Source organism: Rhineura floridana, chromosome 10 (assembly GCF_030035675.1).
Source record: "Rhineura floridana isolate rRhiFlo1 chromosome 10, rRhiFlo1.hap2, whole genome shotgun sequence".
Classification (NCBI taxonomy): Eukaryota; Metazoa; Chordata; class Lepidosauria; order Squamata; family Rhineuridae; genus Rhineura; species Rhineura floridana.
Window position 1 is genome coordinate 47,931,571 of NC_084489.1, and position 23,097 is coordinate 47,954,667.

The 23,097-nt window shown below is 41.3% G+C and overlaps 1 protein-coding gene across 5 annotated transcripts in view; it reads left to right on the forward strand.

The window, feature by feature from the left end:
• Positions 1-5,150: 5,150 nt before the first annotated feature.
• Positions 5,151-23,097, forward strand: part of THSD7A (thrombospondin type 1 domain containing 7A) — a 421,600-nt gene continuing 403,653 nt past the window's right edge. For 3 of the 5 annotated variants that reach the window (XR_009758098.1, XM_061586311.1, XM_061586312.1), the window contains exon 1: positions 12,039-12,693. The gene's annotated coding sequence lies outside the window, so the exon portion shown is untranslated. Of the gene's footprint in view, positions 5,204-12,037; positions 12,694-23,097 lie in introns of those variants that run through there. The other 2 variants (XM_061586309.1, XM_061586305.1) reach the window with 2 other exon arrangements.

The following is a 23,097-nucleotide window of genomic DNA, read 5'->3' on the forward strand; positions in this document are numbered from 1 at the left end:
CCCTTCATTGTACATCATGTTAAATGACAAGAGCCAGGGAAAACATATAAACTACTTCTCACTTGGGATAAATGGTGCCCAATGTAGTGAAGTGGACAGATATGCAAGGAGTGGTGACCATCTGTTCTAATCTTTACAATAGCTGGACAGCAGTAAATCAATAGGATACGCCCGTCAGTAAAAGATGCTATGCATATTGTGACCTCGTCCAAATCAGAAAAGAATGTAGGACAAAAGAGAATGGACTTCCCATGTGAAAAGGAAGAGAAAATAAAGCTTCTCTTAGGAAGGGCAAAATTAGGTTGGTTTGCCCTGCCTCTAGCCATATGCTCTAAATTGAGTGGTTTTACCAACTTGGAGCTATGCCATAAATGCGTAACTCATCTTTGTCATAAGGAAGTGGTTGGTGACCATAAACCAGTCATACACAAGAATAAGTTATTTTTTAAATTTTATTTTAAAGGTAAAAATTACACATATAGCTCAATACTAGCAAAACAATATTTATCCATGCCTAAGAAACAATGTAACTATGTTTTTGTAGTTATAGTTCTTTATATTAGGAATGATGCCACATATAAAAAGAAATAAAAGAATAACATCTGCCAATCTTCAAATTAAGCATTGTATTCAAAGGATTTAGATATGGCAGGATAAATAAAGGATAAAGTCTTCATAACATTTCAAAACAAAGCTGCAGACTGGGGTACATAGCATTTGCTCTATAAAGAGTAATATATGGTGAACAATTAATAGTATAACTATTCCATTTTTGCCTTTTTTCCTCACACTTATGTAATTAGACAATTTAGCCATTGTGGCATTATCCCACAAATTCTGATGATCTGTTATTTTATGTTGGATATATTTGGTACCTTCCAGTATTATGCAAAAAGGACTTTAGTAGCCACTGTAATTAACTAACAACTTCATAATCTTTCTGTGTATTAGTCCATGGTCACATGACAAAAGAAAAAAATATATAAAGAAATTATAATCTGATTGAGTATCCTAAGATTTTTTTCCATCAAGACTCTTCATTTTTCAGGAGGTTTTTTTGATATTGTCAGAAGCTCCTGTATGGAGAAAGCCCTATGATAAAAATCACCTCAGTTAAAATGCAATACAAGATATTTCCAGCACATTGGGCTATATCATTGGTTATTTTTTATACTTGACATAATTTTAAAACCATTATGTATGTTGTAAGCCACCCTGCTGGCCTTTTATAAAAGTGTGTATTATAAATACTTAAATAAATACATAAATAATCACAAATATTCATAAACCCCGATGATGATAGATGTTTCCAGATGGATTTTTAAAAAAAATATTTTTTTCCTAAAGGATTTTTTTTGTACTGTACTTCTGCATAGGAAGTGCCATTTTAGCAACGTAAGCAATGGCACTCATAGCTACAACATCAGAGAGGGAATCATGGGCTGTTGTATTGGCTAGTGATGTCACAAAGAAACTCAGGCTTCCCTTCTTGAAGTGGATTTCCCTTACGCCAGGGATAGGGATCATGGTGCTAATGGACCAACTCCCATCAGCCTGAGCCAGCAAGGTCAATGGTGAAGGATGATGGGAGCTGGAAGTTAGTTTAGGTTTGTTGGTTTTATATCACTTCCCACAACACAAGTTCCAAAGTGATTTAAAAGAATAAAGTGCAATAATAAAAATACTCAAACATATAAAAAACATAGAATAAAAACATCCAATAAAATTCCCAGGAGAAAAAACATGTCTTTGCCTGCTGCTGAAACAGTGACAAAGTTGATGCCAGGGCTACTATGGTTACTGCATGGCTACTACGTTGGTGCTACCCTCCACACCTCCATTGGAGGTGGCATGGAGAAAAGGGGCTCAGATGGATCTCAGGCACGGGCAGGGTCATATGGGGAAAGGTGGTTCTTTCAACCTCTGGAGGGCCACAGGTTCCCACCTCTGCCTTATGCAGTTCCTAAGGCTGGGGGGGCCCTGTAAACCTATGGCCTATGGCCAAATCAGGCCTGCTAAGCCATTTTCAGTGGCCACTAGTCCTTCGGACTTGGCAAAGCACCTCTTCTCTGGTTTGCATGCCTACTACTCCGAGTCCCGACCAGATCGGAGTGCTCTGGAAACAAAGACTGCTCTTTCTTTATTGCGATGAGGCGACCCCCGCTACACTTCTGCTGATCAGCATGGGTAGACAGAGGAGCAAGGGGGCTGTATGTCTTCCTGCGTGTATACTACTTTCCATGTGTGCATGTGTGTGTGAGGGAGAAAGAAAGCGCTGTCTTGTTTCTGTGCACAGTGTGTGTGGTGGGTGCATATGTCTGATGAGTGTGTTTGCTGGGGGTATGTACATGTGTGGTCCATGTGTGCACACATATGGGTAACAGCATGTTTGATCAACACAGCCGCTCTTCCTGTGGCGCCACAACTACTGAAGACAGGTAGACCTAGAAGGTTCAGAAATGGTTAGCCACTTATGTCCTATGGAGAAGATAACTTTTTGGTGCTTTCCTCTGGATGAAAGATTGCAGGTTCTTCAAACACAATCTATTATCTTCCCACCCTCTCAGCTTTCCAATAAAGTGCCTCTTCTACGCCTGGCAGCAAAGCATTTCAGGAGAAGAAAGTGAACAGGCAGATTTGCTCATAGACTAGTAAACATGTGGATTATTATAGCAGATTATATCTCCATTCATCACACATCAGAAAAGAGAACCCCTGTTTCTTTGTTCAGAACCGTATTCCCTATTGTAATGCAGATCTAGTAATATGAGCAAGACACAGTCACTGAAGCAGTCTCAATAGTGCCATAGAAAATACACTTATTCCACCATCCGCTTGAGGAAAAACAAGATTAGAATCGATCTAGAATGAGAATGCATTATATTCATGAAACAATAGAGCCATCATTATTGCCCGAAGTTGTGAGAAACACTCTGCCTCTCACTAATTAAAGGAGCATCTGTGTTCTTTCCTGTTTCAATGCGGTGGTACTTTCAAGGAACATACAGTTCTGTCTTCACATTATACACCACAGAGATGTGTACATACACATATATATTTAAAATGTTAATATAGCAGATGTTTTGCTCTTTCATTTTTAGGGGGAATGTAAACCACTAATTATGAGATAAGGGATCAAGTTACCAAAAAACTTTAATTCAAGTGAAAGCAACAGCATGCTTTGAAAAGGAATAATTTAATAGAGCCAGATGTTTTGATGCTGCCTTAAGAAAGAGTTCCAAGGTAATTGAGCTCTACAATTGCAAAACTGCTTTGTTTTTTATTAGCAAAAGGTATCTCTATATCTCCAGTTGTTCTTTATAGGGTATAAGGAAACACTGAAACTCTTTCATACCCAAATGTCCACAATTCTGTCGTGCAAGGGTGGGGAACCTCTAGCCCAGCCTTTCCCAACTATTGGGCCACCAGATGTTGGACCACAACTCCCATCAGCCTCAGCCAGCATTGCCCAATGGTCAGGAAAGATGGGAATTGTGGTCCAACAACATCTGGTGCCCACTAGTTGGGAAAGGCTGCCTAGCCCATTAGCCTAATTGGTTAATGTGTCCTGCCTACCATATAAAAGAGAACACAGCTAAATTTTCTGCCATTGTTTTTAAAAAATGTGATGGACAAAAATGATCTAACCCTGATCTCACACAATCACCAGCCTCCTTTTCAATTCCATGCTTCCACCTTCAAGTTTTTTTCACTTTGCCCATGCTTTTTGGTTCAATCTAAGCATGGCACCAGCTGAAGCTCTTAGGCTCCATTAGCTTGATATTTATAATTAGCCACACAGCTGAACCCTATGCACATTTGCTTGCAGAAAACAACTAAAATGACTAAGGCTGCAGTCTATACACCCATACTAGGGAGTGTGCAATTGAATACAGTGGAAACATAGAGTAAAGCTGCATAAAACTGTGGGTATGACATATTTACACTGCAAAAATAATTCTTACTACCTCTTATCAGGGAATCCCAGGATCCTTAACATTTAGCACTTTGTCAGACTACAACTCCCAGAATTCTTGAAAGAAGCACTGACAGTAAAAGTGGTAAAACACTGATAGCTCGTTATTCACTTTAAATATCTACATCCTGCCAATTAGTTCAAAAACTTTTAAGGCGACTAAGAAAAAGACACACAAACTGATCAATTAATATTGTTGCATGCACCCCAGCCTCTTAACAGTGAGAGACTTCCAGGGGTTGCTGCTGATTCAGGGTTTGTTTTCCTTGGAATGAAGGTCCGTGGAGATGATGGTGTCTTTATGTTGTATGCTTTTATTTATTTATTTATTTATTTATTTATTTATTTATTTATTCATTCATTCATTCATTCATTCATTCATACAGACAGACAGACAGACAGACAGACATACAACCTGAGCATGATGGAGGAGTTCACAGCATTAACAATCCAACAGATCTTGCTTGCCTATCAGGCTTCCATGGAGGCATCTGAAAGCCCTGGCTTGAGACTCAGACGCAGAGAGCAAGCAAACCTCTCTATCTTTAATTTCCCAGCTTCTCACCTAGATTAACTCTAACACACACAGACCATTTGGCTCCAGGATGAGGGGGGAAGGGAGGGCCTCACTCCTGAAAGAGTTCCTATAATAATATTGCTTTCCTAGATAAATCCTTTCATATTCAGATTTGTCAATCCTGCGAACAAAGAGACTGGCCAGGACAGCAATTAACTTATCAAAGGAACTTGTTTGACTAGTGGAGCTGGTTTCTCTGCCACAACTCTATCTTTTACAGGTGTAGAATTATAGGCTGGAAGGAGACTCAAAGACATCATCCAAACTAATCTCCAATCCTATAGCAATACTGTATCTGAAAAACCAATCTCAGATAATAAAATCCCTAAAATAAAATACTGTAGCAGCAAGAGCTCTAATGCTCACAAAATGAAAAACAAAACATTAAAATCTAGTGAGAATAAAATAATCTTGACCTAGAAGTAAGTGGGTTGGAGGATACTAAATTAGTTGCACTTAAGTTCTATTGTTTTCACTGTGATGTAAGTGCAACTGACTGGCAGAGCAATCCAACTCATGGGAAGCTGGCAGAAGGGATGCCGGGAGAGGAGGAGCTGGCAGGAAGCTCTGTGGCATCAATTTCCCATTTGGGAGCCGCTGGACTGGCTGAACAAAAAAGAAAAAGGCGTCTCTCACAAATACCCCCACCGGTGAGTAAGCACTCCCATTGACTTCCATCAAAATTATTTTCTTAGACTGACCTTTTTCCCAGTGTACTTTTGGTCTGAATTGGGACCTGCAGGAGCGCTCTGGAGTTGGATGTTGCGTAAATCCCCCCTCAGCTCCTCTGAGACACCCCCAGAATGCCCCTTTTTCGGGCTTTACTCTGACTTCTGCCAGCACTCCTTCTGCTGGGCTGGGTTTCCTTGGCAGACCCTAGGCTGAGTCAGCAGAGTCCCAGCTCCTCTGTGGCAGAGGGCTTCTGCAGGTGGAGCCTGGAGCCTGCCATCTCAGCTGGGGATCTGCCATGTCCAACTTCGCTTAGTTTGACATAAATGCAAGTTAGATTGCACCCTTAGGTTGGATCCAACTCAGGAACATAAGCATCAGGTAAGATGTCTTTGGGAAGGCATTCCAATTTTGGGGCACCACTGCAGAAAAGACCCTTGTCTTCAGGCTTGGCCTTCTTAATTTCTGAGAGAAAGGCATCCAGAGTAGTGCCTCTGAAGATGTTCTCAAGGAACAGGCAGGTTTGGAAGATAGTAGGTAGACTTTCAGATATTCTGGTTCCAAGTTATAGAACTTTGTAGATCAAAACATTTTGAACTATGCCTAAAAACAAATGGAAGCCATTGAAAATCTTTTAATACCAGTGAGAGGTATTCCAGTCATGAAGTCCCAGTTAGCAGTCCATCTGTTTTATTCTGAACTAGTTAAAAAATTTCAGGTAGTTTTCAAAATCAGCCCCATATACAATACACTGCAAGAATCTAACCTCAAAATTACCAGGATATAAATAACAGTAGCCATGCTTTCGCTGTCCTAGAGTGGGCATAGGTAGCATACCGGTTTAACCTACTGAGAGGTAATTTATGTGACTCAGATGCCACCTGTGTAAGTAAAGGCTGGATTTAATAGCACCCAGGGCTAGCCCTAGCATTAGGCAGAGTGAGGTGGCCATTGTAATGGGTCAGCCCAGATATTGGCTTAACATGTGCTGAAATAATTTACATTTTCTTATATTGCTTAGCTTATAGCCTTTTAATGTATAAGTTGCATAGAGGAAAAATGTTCTTTTGAAAAAAGGCTTCTTCTAGCACTCCCTTCTGAACAAAACAATATTTTACTATGAAGTAGAGTACAAAGTGATAAGTAAGTCTAGGCAGTCAACCAACACTCTGGCTGTATAAACAAGGACATTCCTTATTTGGTGAAGTTAAGCTTTGAGGATAGAAGTTCCACTAGGTGCATCTGGTACCTGATGAAGAGCCTGAAGAGGCTGCATAAAGAGGTGCAGTAAAGAGATGCATGAACAGACAGGAGTAGCAGATAAGGCCATGGGAACACAACTTCCCTTTGGTAAGAAAATGTATAAAAGGCCAGGTTTTATAGCACTCATTACCCTCCACTCTGCTGGAATGAGGGTTGAAGAAAGCAAGGGAACCATCTATCTATTCTATCCATGTCATCTGATGGGTGTTGTATCATGACATGTATTTCCATGTACTTTGTAACTTTGGGTCTGCAATATGACTTAGAGTTTAACTCAGTCCTTCATCTATTGTAACTTGTTTTAACCCAGATGTGCCTTCGAAGGCTTAAACTGTAATGTAAATGGATATCCAGCAATTTCTTTCTTGCTGACATGTATTCCTACTTTTCTGTTTCTGCAATGAAGGCTAAGGCCACCTAGAATAATTGTATTAGTTGTAGTGTGCAAGATATGAATAAATAGCATGTATTATAAAGGCTTTCTGCTGTCTGAAATCTGACTCCCAAATATAAATTTTCTGGTACCTCCCAAGACTCAAGGAATCTTGAGTAGAATCTCCTTTATCCTCTGCCTGCTTTTGATGACTGCTGTTGGTAACCTGTGACCTTAGATGAACTAACGTTTTACATAAAGACTCTGTAGATACAGAGGAAGAAAGCAAGAACCCTCGACCTGGTGCATTCATGAGAAGGGGGCCAGCCTTGCCGGTATCACCACTTAGGCAGCAGATGCTGGGGGAGCAGAAAATGGCAGCAAAGTGTTGGTGGACAGAGCCATGTGGACCATGTGGTCTGTCCTGCACTCTCTAAGCTAGACAGCTGCCCTCAGGAGGATACTGTCCTGTCTCTAGTGTTGTAATAAGATTCTGCTGGCAATCTGATCAGCTTCCATATGTCAGAGGGAAGGCTCCATCTTGTCTTTTGCCTCAGGCAGCAATGTGTCTTGGACTAGCTTGACAGCTTCCCATGCTGTGGACTTCATCCTTACAGGAGTGTGTAATTCTTCCAAGAGTAGGTTGAACACCTTCTTCTTGGTTAGGGAATTGCTTATCAACAGTATTATTGTCTTATACAGATTGACCTCCAGTTTGTGAGCCTTCTTCCAGTTTATGGTGTAGGCAAGGTCCCAAAAGAGATTTGATCTAAAATTAAAATTCTGCCATCAGAAAATTCTAGTAAAAAAAAAGGCTTCATTAGAGACATTCGGATGCCTGAAACCTGCTAAACTAAAATAGGCATGCTATCTTCTTTGAAAAGAAAATCATTGGAGTTATTATCTATAATTAAGAAATGGGATCTTATAATAAATGTATAGGAGTATTCCATTTTATTGAGCTTGCCTATGACAATTCTGCCTTAAGTGGTAGCTTTTTAAAACCTCCAATTGTACATCCTATGCATTGTTCTGAGAAATGGGAATTAATGCATGTTTGTGTTCTTTGTTTGATTTTAAATAAGACTCTTTCTAGAGAACCAAGTTTCAAGGTGAGAAACAGTTTAAAAACTTCCTAAGACTTTATATTTATGATTGTGTGTAACTAAGGACTTTCTCAGCCATCCCACCTATTACTGTGGCTTCTCAAGCCTCATAGAATGGATTATGGCTTCCTCTCACCCTCACTGACGTCAATAACTGAAATACCTAGTTTTCTCCTGCTAATTGATTGGACCCCCTTCCCTTCACCCATACTGTCAAGTGAACCGTAACTGATAGAATCTCCAAAGGCTGCCATTTGCGTCAATTTTTTTAAAAAAAATTGTGTCTAGTTGTATCCAATTGTATCGTTGACAGTAAGGCTTTCAGTGGTAGAACAGGGACACAAGTTTTCCAGAGCCTAAATCTGCTCTGGAACATCCCCCAATCCTCTGAAGTAAATTGAGGGAAATATGGGGCTACAGTGGGAAGGGGCAATAGCTGAAAATGGTTTCCCTCCCTGTTCCACTGACATAAGCCTTACCATCAGCTAAGCAATGCTGTTGGATACAATCCATTATGCTTAGTTTACATGACACAACAGCGAAAAGTAATCATGTGGTAACTTTTCTTTCTCATTCTTTTAGTTAGGGTCTTCAAAAGGCACCATATTTAGCCAGATTTCTCTTTAATTCTCTTTTGTGCTACTTTAAAGGTTTAAAAAAACAAGTCATTCACAATCTGGTTCAGACAATTTAAAAGGAATTACATTTATTGGTCTTAAAAAGAAAGCTAAATTACAGAGAAAAGTTACCATGGGGTGAATCTATACACACAAATATCTTCAAGAGAGCTCATCCTAAAGGGAATTAATTCGAAGCATCGATTATGTAAATATATGTTTCAAACCTGCCACAGATTAACTTCAAAAAACTTTTAAAATATGAAACAGCTATTATGTTTTCTTTAACCATTATTTTTATATGTCTGCTATATATGCCTTAATAACTTCTTTAACTGGAATTCTTGTCCTTTTTTTTGTCTGTTTCTTAGACATATACAAATGCCATTTCACAACTATGATAAATTGGTTTTTTCCTGTATCAATTTCCATTTTCCCATAACGTTTCATAGACCATAAATTATACAGTAATTTGTGTTACATTGCTGCAGTAAACTGTACAGTTCACATGAATTTAAATATTTAATCTATAGTTACCTGGATTAATTTTCACTTTATCCAATAACTAGGGCCAGGAGCCAAAGAGCTACATTAGCTGTGGCCAAAGGCTTGGGCATATCCAGAGGGATTATAATTATTTTTAAACATCAAGTCCTTGTGCCGTATCAGGACCTGTTTTAATAGTCCCTTAGTTTCAAAAGTGGTTTGCCATGCGGCATAGGGGTGGGCGTTGGAAAGAGGATATTTGAAAAATAAAAGGCCTCCTGGATATGTTGAAATGGTTGCGCTGCTTGGATCCTGATCTATCTTTTGCTCAGGTTCTCTTTTTTAGTTTGCACAAGTAGAAAAACAAAACCCCTTCCTCTGTCTCCCCCACCCTCCAAGGTATAGAATATCAAAAGCAAATCAGTTTAAAGGTGCTCTGCACAACAATCCAGTACTTGAGTTCTGCCAGCTGAGGGGCTATAGCTAGGGAAGGAGTGGGGTTGGAGCCTCAGGGCAGGAGCCTGATCATTGCCCTCCAGGACTGTCTTGGCCTTGTGACTCTCCCCAGTCCCAATCTCTCCCCCCCCACCAGCCACCTGCCTCCACCCAGGCCATGTCCCTCCCTTTGCCCCTCAAGCATTTTTGTCTCCTTGAAATGTACCCTTGAACTCTGAAAATGCCTTGTCTGAAGAATAGAAGGTATGTACTACATCTTCTAAGAGGGGTCTGTGTGTGTGTGTGTAGAAACTAGCCTACTGTACAATGGTAAAATGTACATACATTGGTCTGCTCATTTTTGCTTCTGGCCCTGCCCACTACTGACATTTGGCCACCGGAAGGTTTCCCTGAAGGGAATGCAGACCTCAGGCTAAAAAAAGTTCCCACCCTTGGCTCTTGGTTTTGGAGGACACCCTCCTAGGATTGCTCTGTTAATGACCTGCAGAACAATCCTAACCATGTCACTCAGAAGTAAGTCCAATTACACTCAATGGGGCCTATTCCCAGGTAAGTGACGTTAGGACTGTAGCATTATTGCTTAGCCCTCCCAAGACACAAGGGTTTTATCTGTCCTACTTAACACAAAACCTTTGCATATGTCAATGACCTATTCTTTTTATCTTACTTCATGGATTGTCTCCTATATTTAGGTCTTTTGTAAACAACTAACATAATTTCCTGATTTTTCTTTTTAGGGATAAACAAACTTGAAATCAACAAATCAGCCTTTTCCTTGTGCGGCCTTAGATGTAAAGCAACAAGAATGTATTGGAATAATTATTTATTTATACTCCATTCTTCTGCATATAGGGTACTTCAGAGTAGCTTCACAATATAAGAAATATATCTATCAAAAAGCAAAAATATGCATTAAAATACCACTATAAATAAACTAAAAACAGCAGTCTGAAATATGACAAAAATTGGCAGCTGTAAAATCTTTCAATGTTAAAAGCCTTTTGAAAAGTCTTGGGTTACAAAAGTGGAGAACAAAGCAGGGTTAGACTTGATGATTATGGCAGTTACATACAAACAAATGGCACCTGAAACAAAATGTTGCAGTGTAGAGTGCTCCTATTCAGTGTTCCACACATGCCCTATTTCATGATACTCCATTCTGTCTCTCAGCAGACTGTCAGTGTTCTTTGGCCATTGAACACTCAGTCCTTACTGGGCTGCTGTTGTTTTGCCTCCTGTTTCCCCTATATTGTGTTTCTACCTTTCTAAACCTTGGAGTTCCTCTGACCCTCTTACTTCTCAGTAACTGAAGACATTCCATTTTCTTGAAAAGCTGAAGAGGGATATTTTTCTAGTACGGCAGTTCCTTAGAAACGGGGGAGGGGAGAGACAAAGGTGGAGTTCCCAGCTCTAGTATAGGAGGGAAGACCACAGTATAATCTTTATAAATTGGGGAAATTAGCAGCTGAGGGGGATTCTGTCAGTTAGAGTTCACTGGTCAGTATGGGTGTAGGGATGTCAAGCCAATTAACTTGGCAGGAGAGAATTAGGTATTTCAGTTAATGACACCACTGAAAGTGAGAGGAGTGCACAGGCGGTTCTATCAGGCTTGAGAAATCATAGCACTGGATGGGATTTAAATAAATAAATGACAGCCTTCAAAGGCATACTTTTTGATGATGGTTAGCCCCCAGAACCTGTTTTTAATGCCAGGGCATCTGACATAAAGAACAAAAGGTTGTATTCAATTAACTTTTACTCAGAATGGAAATGGACTGCCTTCAAGTCGATCCTGACTTATGGCAACCCTATGAATAGGGTTTTCATGGTAAGCGGTTTTCGGAGGGGGTTTACCATTGCCTCCCTCTGAGGCTGAGAGGCAGTGACTAGCCCAAGGTCACCCAGTGAGCTTCATGGCTGTGTGGGAATTCGAACCCTGGTCTCCCAGGTCATAGTCCACCATTTCAATGGGTCTACTCTGCATAGGACTAGTGTTGACTACTACCCAGATAATTACTTAACATGGTTTCATCCTGGCTATTGCCTACCACTGCCTACCCCATCACATCCGGGATCAGGGGTTGTGTGCAGAAGCAATAATTACAAACAGAGTTCATATTCCAAGACCTATCAACCTTTGTTGATGCTGAGAAATTAAGCCCTGCCAGCAGCCAGAGGAGCAGGGATTGTAGTTCCTAGCAGGAAGGGAAGCCTAACTTCCTGGAATTCAGGCTTGCCCTGGCAGCCCCCCAGATTTTCAGTTAACATCCAGGGAATCTAAGCCGTTTACTCGAAGCGCAGAAAGCTTGTTCCTGATTTTGAGGTCCACTGCACAAGCGCTGGTCACCAGGAACCCTGGAAGGGCCCTCAGAGCTTACCCAAGGCCTCTAGCATATAGGCTGTCCAGTCTCCAAGAGATAAGGCTTTTCTGAGAGCGGGGGCTATAAATCACATGGCCTCCATTGCCCCCTTCTTCAGACATATAGGCTGCAATCCAATACATGTCTACTCAGAAGAAAGCTCTATTGGGTTCAATGGGACTTACTCCCGGGTGTGTATTGGATTGTAGCCTTCGGCAACCAGTCCCAGGGCCCTCTTGAGTTCCATAAAGCGAGAAGCAGCATTTCTTATCTAGCAAGGACAACTGACTTCCTCTCTTTCTGTCAGAGGGAGCCAGGTCAAGGGCGTGGCGCCCTCCTTCCCGACGACCCTTCCCCATCTCCAGCCCACCTCCTGCGGTGCCCGCCGGGCCGGCTGTCGGAAAAGGAGGCGGAGGCACCGCGGAAGGGGAGTTGGGCGGGCTGGCAGGCGGCGTTGCCCAGCGAGAGCAACCAGTACCCAGGACCTGCGGAAAGGCGAGGAATGGACGAAGCTGCATTGCGGCTGGAAAAAGAGCGCGCGGCTCTGGAGCAAAGGAAGGAAGGCGAGGCAGGTCGGGTCGGAGTAGGAATTTCAAGCGAAGCAGAGCCAGGCTGGTGGCTGAGGTAGCCGAAGGACGAGCAGGCAAGCAAGGAACCAAACAGCAAGCCCTCTCCCCTTCCTTCCATTTGAGGCCAGCGGTGGAAGTCACTGGAGCGAAGTTCCAAACGGCCCGCAGAGACGCTGCAATCAAAGACGGTTAGAATGACGAAGGGGACGGGCGAGAGGCGACTCTAACAACAACAGGAGCGGTAGGCGTGGCTTCAGTTACGTCCTTGGGCACGTCCCTTGATCAAAGAGCCATCAATTAAGGGTCTTGCGGGGTTTGTGGGTGGGAAGACGGGCGCTTGGCAGTGGTTATAAGAGAAAGTGGGTTACATCTTCTCTGGTTTTCTTATGCTTGCAATGAGGACAGCTTCCTTTCTCAAAAGGCAGGAAACGGTCCTAGCGCCTCTCTGGGAATACCTGGTTTTTCTGGTTTAGAAATCCTTTGGGTGATGGAGAGGCACTCTTTTCTGCTGGAGGCGGTTGCTTTTTCCTGTGAGGAATTGGCTTTTCAGCTGGGCGATCCTATGCGTATTTATTTGGGAGTGATGCCTCAACCTGTCCCAGTGGCACTTATTCCTAAGTAAATGTAATTGAAGATGCTTCCAGACAGGTATCAATTGTGGGATGGTTCGCCTCATGGAGGAAAGTTTTTTTTTTACATCATCTACATGATGGCATTGGCATCAAAATGCCATCCTGTATTTTTTTTAACCATTTAATCTGGATCGATCCTTTCCAGGAAAGCTAGCAAAGGAAAACAAAATCCTGTCGCCAACCACTCAGTTGTGATATCACAACAAGCTGTTTGCAAATAAAAGGCCAGTCTGGAAGCACTCTAATGATCTGAGCCATGTGGCCCCAAAACCATTCACATTTACTCAGAAATAAGTACCATTGTATTCAACAGGATTTTCGTCTGCTTAAGTGAGCATGGGCTTGCAAGCATAAAGTGCAACTCTGTGCATATCTACAGAAGTAAGGGCCACTGAGTTCACTGGGATTAGGATTACATTGAGGATTGTGGCCTTGGTCACCTTGAGTGATCTGCTGTACAGGGGATCCTTATGTGATACTTTTGCTCCTTCTGCCATCTGTGTGTAGCACATTAGAGTACAACAGGAGATGCCAAAAATGTCAGAATCTCCCAGTCACAGGCCACAACACTGAAAAGATCTGTTTAAAAAATTTAGACAAATCCATGGAGGATAAGGCTAACAAGGGCTATTAGCCACGATGGCTATGTTCTACCTCCACTGTTTGAGGCAGTGTGCCTCTGAATACCAGTTGTCCCATGTGCCTACTTGCAAGCTTTCCATAGGCATCTGTTTGGCCAATGTGAGATCAGGCTGCTTGACTAGAAGGGCCTTTGGCCTGATCCAGCATGGCTTTAATTATGTTTAAGAGCCACAAGATAGGCACAACCTGAATGAATACATTGAGTATTAATGTTGATATGGGATAACATAATATAAACTGGCTTCAGTTGTGTCAGTGAATGCCAGAAGCAGTGTCTACTACTACTTAGGTGTGATTTTAATGAAGTTAGCTTATCCCCTCCAAATTATGATCTAGGAGGAAGACCTTGGTGAGAGCTAGGAGGGAAGGCTGCCACAAGTGAGAGACGTGACTACCATCCAGTGCATGCAATTTAATTGTGCTGAGTGTGGAATGTCCTTTGGGAACAGTGACACCGTTCCCTCCAGTTTTATATACTACCAGTTTATTTCTTTGTTTGGCATTATTCTCTGTTTAGTTTTAATTTGTAAAATTAGGTTGGCTGATTTGTATAGTTTTATATAATGTATGGATTTATGTTTTCTGTTTATTGAGATTATGATTATTTTTACTTGTTCTTAATATGTTTTTAATTGTTATATTTGTTATTCATTTGATATGTTGTCAGCCAGTGTGGGCAAAATTTTGTGGAAAAGTGGCATACAAGTAAACAGAAGAAGATGGTGATTTTGTGTGTGTAAGATTTGTTTTATAGTGGCATTTCAAGCTACTTGCTTTGAGCAAGCAGTGTATGGCATATAAAGCACCAGGTTTGTCGTCTTCTTTAACATTGAATGAAAATTATTCTTCCCATTTTGGCTTAAAACTTTGATTTTTTTTCTCCATACTTATGTTTCTTACGACCTGATGATGCCATGCTTTCCTGGGAGCTTTCCATGAATAGAAGATAGAATTAGTTGTGGGATTAGGTGCTGCAGCATCAGATTAGAAAGGATATACAGCAGGGTGGTGAGATGTCCAACATTCCCTGCAGATTTATTCCACAAGATGCATTTTGAACACTACACTCAAGCTGTGGCAATTTCTAACTTGGAGGGGGCAGATTAATTTCCTCCCTCCCTTTGTAGGTGAGGCCTTCAGCATGTAGGTGGAGGGGAAAGGCCTTAGAAGATGAAAAATTACACCTCCTCCTGTAATACTGTGTTGTAAAGGGGAAAAAAGGTCTTGTGATGGAAGATTAATCCCCCCCTTCCTAAATGAGGCTTGTGAATCATGGGTGTCGTGCCCAGGTTGAGGCTCAGGAACCAGACCAGTTGATGAAAGCAAATCAGTTTTTATTAAAGTAATATCCAGACAAAGACTACGCCGTCTCATGAACTTTAACTACAAAACATAACCTGCGACAATAGAAGAGAGTTGACAGAACAAGGAACCACTACTCCCCCTGTCCCTTAAGAAGGGGGCAAACGGGCGTGAATTCTCTCGCTCCGCCTCAAAGTGCCCTCATCCACACCCTGCCTCTCCCCCTTCTTTTGCCGCCTCTTTTGCTGTCTCCTTGTATGTGGTGAAGGGGGTGCCACCGCCTCTCCCCTTCTGAGAAATCTGACTCAGGTATGGGGGAAAGCGGGGGGGCAATGCTTAAACCATCTGGCTGTTTCTCCTTGCTTTTCCCTGGATCAGGAGGGGGTTGGATTCCTCCTTGCCCTCCCTCCTTCTCCTCCAAGCTCGAAGGGGGAGGGGACGTGGGAAGCTCACGGTAAGAATTTGTGTCTGTTGGACGTTCAAGGTCCTCGCTCCCAGACAGTTCTATCTCTGAGATTCCCTCCTCCTCTTCTGCTTCTCCTTCACACAACTCTGTCCAAATGACCCCCTCCCTCTCTTCATCGTCTGAAACTTCAGGGCCCCAATTCTGCATCCTGACAATGGGTGGAAGTGGAGATGCCCCCAGTGGTAGCTGATCATTGGGATGATCATACGGATGGCAAGAAAACCAACAGTAGGTGGAGGTAGAGCCACTGACAGAGATAACTCATCCTAGTTTTGTTCCCCATTATCTCCCCTGCTGAGTTCTATAAGGGTGACACTGAGACCAAGGAAGAGAAAGCTGTCAGGCAGAGCAGCCCCTTGGATGGGTTGTAAGTAAGAAGGCAGCTGGCTGAGGGCAAGCTGAGGTTGCCCAAATGGACCACCAGCCCCTGTTGGATTCCCCATACTCTGGGTCTAATTCCTGCAAGGTGGCCAGGGATACCACAAAGGGGGCAACACTAACTGACCTCTTGCCTTGCTCCACCCTTGGTAACTGTCTCCTTTCTTTTTTCCCTGCCCCAGAGTTGTTTGTGCCTTTTTGGGTGACGTTGCACTCTTACTCTCTCATTTCCTTGCAGTCCATACTTCTTCAGCAGCCAGTTACTCTCTCCTCCTTCCCACACTACTACCCATGCCCCTGGGCAGCTACTTCGTTCTCTTCATGCCCCTTTAGTAGTCCCCTCTCTCTTCTCTGACATGCTATCCTTGCCTCTTCAATTACTTATTCTCTCCTACATAACAGATGACGCTTTTTTGCCTTAAGCACTGTCTGCAGCCCAAATGTCTACAGAGGTCAGGGAGGCTAAAAAACCAACAGAGGAAACCAGTTCCTCAGAAATGCCAAGTTCATTGGTCCCCCCCCCTCATTTTTTTGTCTTTGGTGCCTCCCTTCTGTGTTTGTTTTTCAGGGAGGGTTCCAGGAGCTGCATCAAGACACGTGGATACCTTTGTTGGCTCAAGAGCCACACTTGAACTGTCAAAGCTGCATGTGACTCCTGAGTCAAAATTTGGCTACCCCTGGAAGGCTAAATTGTGGAGAAAGAGTGCAGATGTGTAGCAGATCTTGCTTTGAGACTGGATTTCCACTGCTATGTTTTCCACTTATAAAAGTTGTTCTTTTGACATTTTAAAAATCTCTAAATCCCATTTAAAACTTTTCCAAATGAGCTTCCTTACTTTCTCTGAGAATAAGTGCATCAGTCTGAATTAATGCTTGATTTGGTCACATGAATCATCTTGCAGTGAATGCTGAGAATAAGCATTTCTTGTTGGTCCACCTGCTCTGTGCTTGCAGTTCATTTGTCAGCAGAAGAGAATACAAGGAGGACCCTGCAAACCTGTGCTTAGTCATACAGGGTGTAACATTACTTGTGCTGCCAGTAACATTTAATACCATTGACCACAAGGTCATGTGTTCTTCACTTGCTAGTTTGCCCAGGACAAATGCTAAAGGTTAGTGATCCAATGTTTCAGAAACAGTGTTTAATCTGTATACAAGGCCTATATACAGTCAAGATTTTTTCTCCTTGGTTCCTGTATGTGCTGTACTGAATAATAGGTTGCTGAGCTTGTCCTAATCAAATATATTTCTCTGTCTAACTGGAATAGCTGTGTAATACATTTAGCTTTTGGCTGATATTGTTTGCTTATACATTTGGCTGACTAAATGAGTTTTATTTGTGTCTAATTCAGAGGAACATAATTGCCATGAAATAAATAATTGGTTCTTGTGGATTATGCTGCAGGTGATAATTTAGTAGAGGCCATAATCACATTTTTTTGTATTTCTACTGCATCTAAATAAATGGAATGAGATTTCATCACTTCAGGAAGACGTGATAAAGTTGCTTTTTTATGCTTTAAAACATTCACCTCTTAATGATGTTCACATTAATTTTCACAATTGGTTGTAATTGCTTAATAAAAATAGACATTGGTATGATATTTTCAAGTCTGGAAACAGTGGCAAAATGAGTCAGTTAAGACAATAAGGGATTCCCCTTTAGAGGTAGTGGAAGGCCTTTGGCAGCCCAATGTTGATGCTTGTCTGGCATAAATCTCATTGTTCATGGTGTTTATTTACCTGTAAATATGTATTGGACTGGATCTGTTTCACTCAATCTTATGTATGCTTACTTGGAACTAAGTCCCATTGTGTTTGATGGGGATTTCTCCCTGAAGTGTATGCATAGGTTTGCAGCTGAAGGATACAATCCTCACCACACTATTATTATTATTATTATTATTATTATTATTTGCCTGCCCTTCACCCAGAGGACCCAGGACAAGTTCAACAACATTAAAATACAGTGTTAAGAACAATTAAAAACCAACCAGGATTTACTTCTCAATTAACAGGCATAGGATTGGGCTGTAAGTCCTATTGTCGTAATAATACAGAATCATGAGCACATTGTTCAGATCAGCTATGTGCTTTTAGTTTTAAATATCTAGACTCTGATACATCTGTCAAGAATCCTGACCTCGCTTTACAGTAGGAATCCAATAACACTATTAATTACAAAGCATAAGCAGCCCAGGAACAGCACAGCAGTAAACAACAGTATCAATATTAGTTGAAGATGTAGAAACAGGATCTTGGATGCTGGCAAGTGATTCTCTACATGTCAAACTGCAAATGGGTTGATCCTGCCTGATAGTTGCCAAGATAATAGCAGGAGAGCATAGTTCAAAGCATTTCTGCTTAACCCATTTAAGATGGCATATAGATCAAGTGATCAGAGATGGGAAAAGGCAGCATGAGAGTGTTTTAAGAGCCCATCTATAATAATAATAATAATAATAATAATAATAATATTAATATTAATATTTTATTTAGTGGTCGCCTATCTGTTCAGGTTAGTGGACACTCTAGGCGACTTACAATAACATGGTAATAGATACAGAACATGGGATGGTTTGTTGCATGAGTACAGATGTACAGTTGGATGTGGATTGTTTGATGCCTAATAGCTGAAAATGATAAACGGCCATGCTCAGTAGCCATTTTGAAAGCTGTATGCACATTCATGATATTATTGGTCAATTGCCTGTTTTGGATGGGGTTGTACTCCCTAAGAAAGAGCAGGTTAGTAGTATGAGGGAGCTCCTACATCCATCTTTCTTGGTAGATGCCCAGATGACCTCAGTGGTTAGGAGTGCCTTTTACCGGCTTTGGCTGGTAAGACAGCAGCGGCTGTTTCTAGACCAGGATATCTTGACCACTGTTGTTGATGCACTGGTAACCTCCTGGCTGGATTACTGTAATGTGCTGTATGTGGGGCTGCCCTTGAGGTTGGTGCAGAATCTGTATCTGGTGCAAAATGTGGCTGTATGACTGCTTACTGGGGCAGGGTATCACCAATATGTCACCCCACTGCTGAAAGAATTGCATTGGCTTCCCATTAGCTACTGGGCCAAGTTCAAGGTTCTGGTTTTGGTGTACAAAGCCTTATGCAGCTTGGGACCAAGATACCTGAAAGACCGTCTTACCCGTTATATACCCAGTTGATCACTACTCTCTGCAGGTGAGGACCTCCTGCAGATACCATCTTATCAGGAGGTCTGTTCCACACAACATACGAAGTGAACCTTTAGTGCTATAGCACCAACACTTTGGAATGCCATCTCTAATATTAGACAGGCACCATCCCTGTTATTTTTTCGGCGCCTACTGAAGACCTTCCTCTCTGAACATGCCTTTTGAGTAGATACCTTATCCCAGTCTGCGTCTGTGTTGGAATTGCTTTTTAAGATGTTTTTAAAGCTGTTTTTTTAAAAAAATGTTTTTAAGATGTTTTGTTTTACTATGTTTTAAAAGATGCTTTGTTTTAACATGTTTTAATGTCTTTTGTTTTAAGATGTTTTAGAGTGCTTGTAGTGTTTTTGTTTGCTGCACTGGGCTCCTTCCGGGAGGAAGGGCAGGATATAAATGTAACAAATAAATAAATAATATTCTAAGGCGGATGGAAGCAGAATGCAGATGATAGCTTCGGCAAAATTAGCTGATGGAAATAGCAGAAAGCAGAGGACATCTCCAAAGGTTTTTTGAAATAATTTCAAGATCTAAAGTGACTTTCAGACTGCTTTACCTGTGTGCATTCTTAGAACAGAGGCTGCATGGAGCAATGCTCATTAGATAACTCCTTTAGGAGATTATTGGCATTTGCAGATTTGTAACATCCTGATTTCTAATCTTTAAATTGTGCCTCCTAAGGAAAATGGAAGCTTTTAAAAAACATCATCAACCTCAAGGGAGACAATATTGGACCTAAATAACTTGACTAAAGTATCATGCATGGTTTCTCTAGCTAGCTAGATATATTGTGGCAGAAAACACATATAGCTTAAAATAATAGAGGAGATGGTTGGATTATTGGGGGGGGGAAATCATTATACAGATTGTTCTATTATTGGGATTAGATTTATGTTTTAGCTTTAGTGATAATAAATGGTAATTTTACATATAATTGTTAGGTGGAAAACTCCAAACATTTAGTTGTCTCTAATTAAATATACATTGAGGTGTGTTACTCATATGTATGCAATGACTTTTGCTGAGGTCAATGTAAAGACTAATTTATCACACAGATTAGTATTGATCAAAGTAAACCTAAGATCAATACTCGATTTTGAGGGTCAGTAAATTTGTAAATGGGATAAAATACAGAACACAAAGTATCCATCAGGTCTGTTTTTTAAAACAATGATAGTAGAGGGGGGAAAGTTTTAAAGATGTGGTAGTGGCGCTATTAAAGCATAGTTATGTAAACAGTTGAACATTTAAACAGCTCAGTGAAGCTAGACACAACTGCTATACTGCTTTGTCAGAATTAATGGCTGAAAAAGTGTCCCCCACACTCCCATGTGGGCTGTGTGAGAGAATGGCTTCTGGGTGATTTTGCGAACTTCCACTTGCATACAGTTTTCACTTAAAATATGCAGCTGATTGCTGGCAATTAAATATGTCTCTGCTAAGCTCTGTACCAGTTCAGCCATGGGGATGTGATGGAAGATAATGTCAGTGTGTCCTGTAATCACCTGCAGCCATGTGATAAAAGACTGAGTGGTGACATTATAACATTATTGTATGGTTCCTACTCCTTTGGCTTCAACTGCAAACCAGAACATTTTCCCTTTCTTTAGATAAGACCTGATTTCTTAAGAAATAGGTCAACTTTGAAAACATTTGGTACTTTATGTAAAGTGGAAGCCTGGTTTTGGTTAAATTTGAATTTGGTTTCGTTGAAGAAAACCTGTATTACTTCTCTGGCCTTTTCCAGCAATTAATTTAGTGTATTTGGTCAGTATTGGGTTATCAAGACAATTACAGCAGAGAAAGAACACAATATACATGCACACCGACTCTGACTTTTAAAATAAGAGTATAACAAAATCTATGATAAAAAATAAATCCAGCCATTGTTAATATTGGGCTCCTGCTAGGAGGAAGGGCGGGATAGAAATCAAAACATCATTATCATCATCATCATTAATTTTATACATTGCTATCACACATGGGCCTGGCTTGAATGAACTTTTCCTATCTTCCTAAACTATTTTTTTTTAAGTTGTGAAAGATTATTGGAATCTTACCATGGAAAGTGGTAGCTGCATTAAAAAAATAGAGAACTGTGATCATCACAAAACAATCAGGAGCTTTTGGTGACAACAAAGGAAATGAAATGGACAAAGAATATTCTGAATTGGTTGTTGTTCTATGGTACATGTTAATTGCAAATTAAAGCTGCAATCCTATACACTTGGGAGTAAGTCCTATTAAACTCAGTGAGCCTAACTTCTGAATAAACACTCATAGTATTTGGTTGTATGACTCCAGTTTGTGGGCAGACCTGTTTGGAAAACTGAGTACCACACTTAGGAGTTTGTCAGGCTTACTGCTTAAGGCTGCTACCATATTCTTAGGGAAGAGAAAGGGTCACATCATATCTGCATTTAAATTAAGGATGTGCCTACAAATTAAACTTGCCTGTGGGACATTGATGTTGGAGGTGCCCTAGAAAAAATGTCTGATTGTAGAGAAGCCAAATCATGACAGATTTCAATTGGCCATGTAGCAACCCTACTTTCTGTTGCTGTGTGGCCATCATTATTAGACAATTCTTGTAGTGCCTTCCTGTTCATTAGCTCATTTTGAAAATCACAAAGCAGAAGATAAAAATTGGGCTAGATAAGCAATGGGCTAAGATGGCGTCATAGAGCTTGTTGGAGTTAATGGAAAGGATTTCTTAAGGGCCAAGCACCTTGTTTTCAAAATGAATTTATGCAAGGTTTGGCAGCATACACGTCTTGTGCTGACCTTCTGGAATGCTTTGCTTTTTCTTTGAACGGCTGACTCTCACACCATTATCACACTGTACTTTTGAAACTCCTCTCAGCTTTGTTTCTAAAGCAGTTTGCAATGTGGTGGCGGCAGAAACGTACTGCTGTTCTGGAAAGACTGAGCTTGAAGAACTAAGGTCAAACTAGACCTGAAATTAATTGCATGAAAACAGTGAATATGCACTTTTTAAATATAAAATGGCAGCCCTGGGGGAGCCTGAGGGGTGGTGGTGTGGGGAGCTTAAATTCTTTCTCATCCTGCCATGATTGTGACAAAAACTGTAATGGAAGATACTATTTTGCTTAAATTGGAATATTAGTGGCAGTGGGAACTTCCCTTTAAAATCCAAATAGCAACTTTGAAAGCCATAAGAGAAAGTTATTCTGCCCACCCACCCATCCCAAGGCTGCACAAGCACCCCCATGGCTGTTATTAATCAAATTAACCAAATAGACACAGATTAATTATATGAACACAATTAACTTTACATCTAGTTTTGCCTCTAGTTTCATAGTTCTTGTAATCCTGGCTATGGTTTCTAAATCCACATTCAGTTTTTTATAGTCTTCCATATGTGGCTTGAATAATTGCAGAATATGAATATGACATAATACTTGCACCATTATGTACTAATGTTGGCTTTTCACTATCTATGTTCATGCAAACTTTATTCACATTGTTAATGGTAATTCAACATATAGATTGGATTTAGTCATCCAGCATAAAATTTGTTTTCAGGGTTGCCCTCAGAGCTGGAAAGTGTGTCCATCCTTGCTTTAACAAATTAATTTAACTGCTGTGATGTTAGATTGTGTTTATGGTCTCTGCCAGGGCCGGCTCCAGAAATGCCAGGGCCCTTGGGCATCAGCTTGCCCTGGTCCCCGGCATGTGCGTGTGCGCACACGCATGCCCCCTCACGCCCCCCACCTACCTTTCTGCTGTCTTTTACCATTGCCCTTAATGAAGATGGCGGCCGCGTTTTCCCTAAGGAGATGATGCCTCCACTGGCATCTTTCTTGATGGCACGTGTGCATGCTACACGTGGGGGGGGGAGCAGATCACGGAAGGGGAGCGGAGGGGCAGCTGAGGGGCCCCCTGTAGCTCCAGGGGCTGTTGGGCCAGTGCCCCACCTGGCCGCCCTTTAGAACTGGCCCTGGTCTCTGCTATAAACATGCTGCTGTATTTTTGTGTTACTAGTGCTTTTGATTTTTGAGTGTTTTCT